This window comes from Cicer arietinum, chromosome 2 (assembly GCF_000331145.2).
Source record: "Cicer arietinum cultivar CDC Frontier isolate Library 1 chromosome 2, Cicar.CDCFrontier_v2.0, whole genome shotgun sequence".
Lineage (NCBI taxonomy): Eukaryota > Viridiplantae > Streptophyta > Magnoliopsida > Fabales > Fabaceae > Cicer > Cicer arietinum.
In genome coordinates, this window is record NC_021161.2 from 15,518,242 (window position 1) to 15,523,526 (window position 5,285).

At 32.3% G+C, this 5,285-nt stretch overlaps 1 pseudogene; it reads left to right on the top strand.

Annotated features, from left to right (window-relative positions):
- The first annotated feature begins 1,686 nt into the window (after positions 1–1,686).
- On the top strand, positions 1,687–3,538 carry LOC101502295 (metal-nicotianamine transporter YSL3-like; annotated as a pseudogene).
- The last annotated feature ends 1,747 nt before the right edge of the window (positions 3,539–5,285 follow it).

The following is a 5,285-nucleotide window of genomic DNA, read 5'->3' on the forward strand; positions in this document are numbered from 1 at the left end:
TCATCATGCATATGTGTTGATATAAAATTTATTAGTTTGTGCATTTTTTTCTTTTAAAGTGGGAAGTTTTTACGTTTATGAGTTTTGTGTTATTCTTCTATATGTCTTGCTTTGGTTTGATGTGGATGATGGAAAAAAAATTGACTCTTACAACAACATTTTAGGTACTAATGAGTTCGAGGAGATTCAAGAGTAGTTAATGAGTATTGACGTGTGACGAAAGTGGGGTAAACATTGGTTTTTCTTTCAAGACGATTTTGTAATAATGGAATTGTCCAATATTTTTTTAAGTTCTTTTGATCTTTTGTCACAAACTTAAGTAGTAAATTTGTAACGTTATAATATTAAATTCATAATATTATTAAATAACAAGTACTAAATCCATAACATATAAAGAATTATTTAAAAAAAAAAATCAAATCACAAGTAATGAATTCTTAATGTCAACAAATCACGAGTATTAATTTTATGACATACAAAAATTCAAATCTTGAGTAGAAATTTCTTAACTTCATAATATTAGATTCATAATGTTATTAAATCACAAGTATTAAATTCATATCATATGAATAATTATAAAAGAAAAATTTAAATCACGGGTAATAAATTATTACTGGCAATAAATCACGAGTACTAAATCCATAACATACTAAAAAATTCAAATCTTGAGTAGTAAACTTGTAATTTCATAATATTAAATTCATAATATTATTAAATCACAAGTATTAAATCCTATCAAATGTAAGGGTCATCTCCAAATAACAAACACATAACAAATATGCACCCATATATAGTTATATATAGTGCTAATTGAGCGAATAATGTTACGGTCAACCTAATAGGAGAAATGCGTTGAAGTACAATAGCATGCAATTGAAGGCTCTGAGATACTTTTGTGCGGTTGTTAGACTTGTTGGGTTAGTTTACCACAAGTTCAAAGTTTATGACCAACTAGGATTTATGCTTGGGTAGTAAAATATCAATAGTTATGGCTATAGGTGTCTCTTTTGTTTAACGTATTAAATTTACTTTTAGTGATTGTAAATATTTTGATTCTTTCTTTTTTAAAATATAACTAAAAATATTATTAATTGTTTTTTGGATAAATGAGTAATTAAGATAATTATAAATAAATAAAAACGAATTTGTATTTTTACATTTAGAATCTTGTTAGTTAATGTCTTGAAAAAGCGGGATGTTACAAGTGGTATCAGAGCAGTTCGATCTAGATTGGACTGCGGATTAGTGGGATAGTTTTTTAGTCTTATTAGTGGGATAGCTTTTTAGTCTTATTATGCACCACTCAAACCTTGATCGAAATATTTCTTCACCTAAACATTGTGTGCATATTGCACAAGAACACAAATCCTCTTCTTAATCGATTTATCAGAGTGGCGCGATGGAAGCGTGGTTGAAACTTAGTGGGTTTGTTAAGATTCTTATCTTACCTCCTTTAAATTTCTTTTCTGCAATTCATAAAATCTCTTTGTTCATTGCCAGAAAGATTGATTCACTTATTAGAAGAAGATGATTTGTTGATCCAAATGGGAAATGTAAACAATGAAGAAATAGAACTCGGAGAGATTGAGAATTTAGGGAGAGATGGCATTGAAAAGGTTGGAGGAGTTGAGGTAGAAGATGCAACCACAATAGCACCATGGAGAAAATAGATCACAAATAGAGGACTAATAGCTAGCATACTTATTGGCTTAATGTATAGTGTAATTGTTATGAAACTGAACCTCACAACTGGACTAGTCCCTAATCTCAATGTATCAATTGCTCTCCTTGACTTTGTTTTCATTAAATCTTGGACTAAGATTCTTGAGAAAGCAAATATTGTTCAAAACCTTTCACTAGACAGGAAAATACCATAATTCAGACTTCTGATGTTGCGTGCTACAGTGCATCTTTTGGAGGTGGTTTTGTATCATACCTTTTGGGTTTGAATAGGAAGACATATGAGCGAGTTGGAGGGATTAATGCACCAGGGAATACTCTTGACACCAAGGAGCTTGGAATTGGTTGGATGACAGGCTTTCTCTTTGTTACTTACTTTGTTGGGCTATCAGCTTTAATTCCCTTTAGAAAGATGAGGATAATAGACGCCAAATTAGCTTATCCAAGTGGAACTGCTACAGGTGTTCTTATTAATGGATTCCATACTCCTAAAGGAATTGTCATGGCCAAGAAGCAGGTTAAAGGTTTCACTAGTTTCTTCTCATTCAGTTTGCTTTGGTTTTTCTTCCAATGGTTCTATGCTGGTGGAGACCTATGTGGATTTGCTCAGTTTCCTACATTTGGATTGCAAGCATGGAAAAACACGTTTTACTTTGATTTCAGCTTAACTTATGTTGGAGCAGGAATGATTTGTTCTCATCTTGTCAATTTATCATTGCTTTTTGGTGCTGTGGTTTCATGGGGCATTATGTGGCCATTGATCAGAGTACTAAAAGGAAATTGGTTTCCTGAAAGTTTACCAGAAAGTAGCATGAAGAGTCTTAATGGTTATAAGGTCTTGATTTGAATGAACAACAATTAAAAGGCACTACAAATTTGATTTGAGTTTTTCCAGATTTTCATGATTGCATAAAAAAAAGGAATCACAATACAGAAAATAACCAGAACCAACCTCTAGACAGTATTACACGTGACGAATTGTTTGTTAAAGAGAGCATTCCTATATGGTTAGCATGTGTAGGCTATGGAGTATTCACCATAATTTCCATCTTTGTTATCCCTTTCATATTCCCACAAGTGAAGTTGTACTTTGTGGTAGTTGCTTATCTCCTTGCACCAGTACTTGGCCGCTGCAATGTTTATGGTGCAGGCTTAACCGACATGAACCTGGCCTACAATTATGGTAAAGTGCACTTTTCATTCTTGCAGCCTTAGGAGGTAAAAGTGATGGTGTTGTTGCTGGACTTGTAGCATGTGGACTTATAAAATCTCTTGCTTCAACTTTATCTGATTTAATGCAAGATTTCAAGACTGGTCATCTAACTTTTACTTCCCCGAGATCGATGCTTGTAATGCAAGCTATCGGTACAACAATAGGTTGTGTTGTAGCTCCACTCTCATTCTTTATTTTTACCATTCTTATCATGTTGGAAACCCTAATGGCGAATACAAAGCACCATATGCTATCATTTATAGAAACATGGAAATTCTTGGTATTGAAGGCTTTTCTGCACTACCAAAATCACTGCTTACAATTCTGTTATGGGTTTTTGCATTTGTTGTGTTGGCTAACCTGTTAAGAGATTTGAGCTCAAAAAATATTAGAAAATGGGTCACACTTCCAATGGCAATGGCTTTGCCTTTTGCGGTTGGTGCTTACCTTGCAATTGACATGTGGGTTGGTAGTTTGATAGTGTTTGTTTGGAGCATGAAGAAAAGAAAGGAAGCAAGTTTGATGGTTCCAGCTGTTGCTTCTGGTTTAATTTGTGGAGATGGGAGTTGGGTTCTTCCTTCAGCTTTTCTTGCTTGGTTCAAGGTTAATCCACCAATTTGTTTGAGCTTTTCTGCAAATAAGTAGAAGTTCCCTAACAGATCTTTAGTGGAAATAGTTGCAGAAGTTAGGGGTTGTAAGACCCGCATTTTCTTCATTAAGGTCAAGTTTCGAGGACGAAACTATTTAAGACAGATAGAATGTAACTTCCAGACATTTTATTTTATTTTTATATTTTACCTTATTAAGAGTTGAGATAATTATCCTAGAAATTGTCGATGATAGTTACTATCGTAGTGTGTTATTTTAATTTTTGAAAATAATAATAATAATAATAATAATAATAATAATAATAATAATATTTAAAAGAAACTGTTAAAAACAAATTTCATGGTTTATGCTGAAATAACACGTTTTCCATTTAATATCAAGTTCCCCGTTTAATACCAAGTTCCCCATTTAATAACACACGTTTGCCACTTCTAATGATAAAAAGGAATAAAACAAAACTGACTGATAAAAAGAAATAAAACAAAAACGGGGGGTTTAGGAGAGAAAAAGAAAGAAATTCAAGAACTAAATGAGTTACTGATTCATCCCACAAATGTAGCACATTTGGAGCAAAGACCGCTACGTGAGAATTTTAATAACGACACTCATATCAGTAAGGGCATCACTCCATCCGCTTTTTTATTTGAATTATATGTGATAGAAATGTATTGTGATGTTATTTATTGGTTTTTTTTGTGTGTTATATTCCAAATGAATATTAATGATTGTTGTGCTTGACATGTTCAAAGTATGGAAAATAAATGTTATGTGATACGGTGTTATAATGGTTGTGTTGAACATATTCAAAGTTTGAAGAATAAATGTTATGTGATATGTCGTTAATAAGTTAGTATCGCATTATATTTTATTAAAGTGTCCACATGCATCTATTCATAGTTGTGTGGTGGTGCGTCCATAATTCGTTGGAGTCCACAGATCCGTGCGGGGATGTTGAGTTAGTGGTGTTGGTTGGAAGAACCCACGAAGTTCGAGTTAGTGGTGTTGCTTGGAAGGACCCACAGCCCTTGCGGGGAGGCGATATTCCGGAATCATTACATTGACATATAGACTAAGTAATAAGGTATGGATATGCATTAATTAAAGTGTGACTAGTGTTTTATAAAGGTAACAAATATATTGTATCTCTTGGTTTTGGTGAATTAACGTTATTAAATATGTGATATTTTACTTCTATATCTTATTGTTATTGTACCTCTTTGACTTGGTTTGGATGAATGAATTACTGTTATTAATTATAGATATCGTAATGTTATATTTGTATTGTCAATGTAGTTTGGTCGTTTGAGTGAACTAACGTTACTAATTACGCAAACATTGTAATGTTATATTTTCATTGTTATTGTGCCTTTAGTGCGTTGTGATTTTTAATTGTTAAATGAAGTACATGATTTATTTATATTTTTGCTATAACAACTATATATGCATGCATATTTGCTATGTGTTTGTTATTTGGAGATGACCCTTACATTTGACAGGACATTACATATAGTGCAAATTGAGCGAATAATGTTACGGTCAACCTAAGGCTCTGAGATGCTTTTGTGTGGTTGTTAGACTTGTTGGGTTAGTTTACCACAAGTTCAAAGTTTATGACCAACTAAGATTTATGCTTGGGTAGTAAAATATCAATAGTTTTGGCTATAGGAATCTCTTTTTTTTAACGATTAAATTTACTTTTAGTGATTGTAAATATTTTGATTCTTTATTTTTGAAAATATAACTAAAAATATTATTAATTGATTTTAGGATAAATGAGTATTTC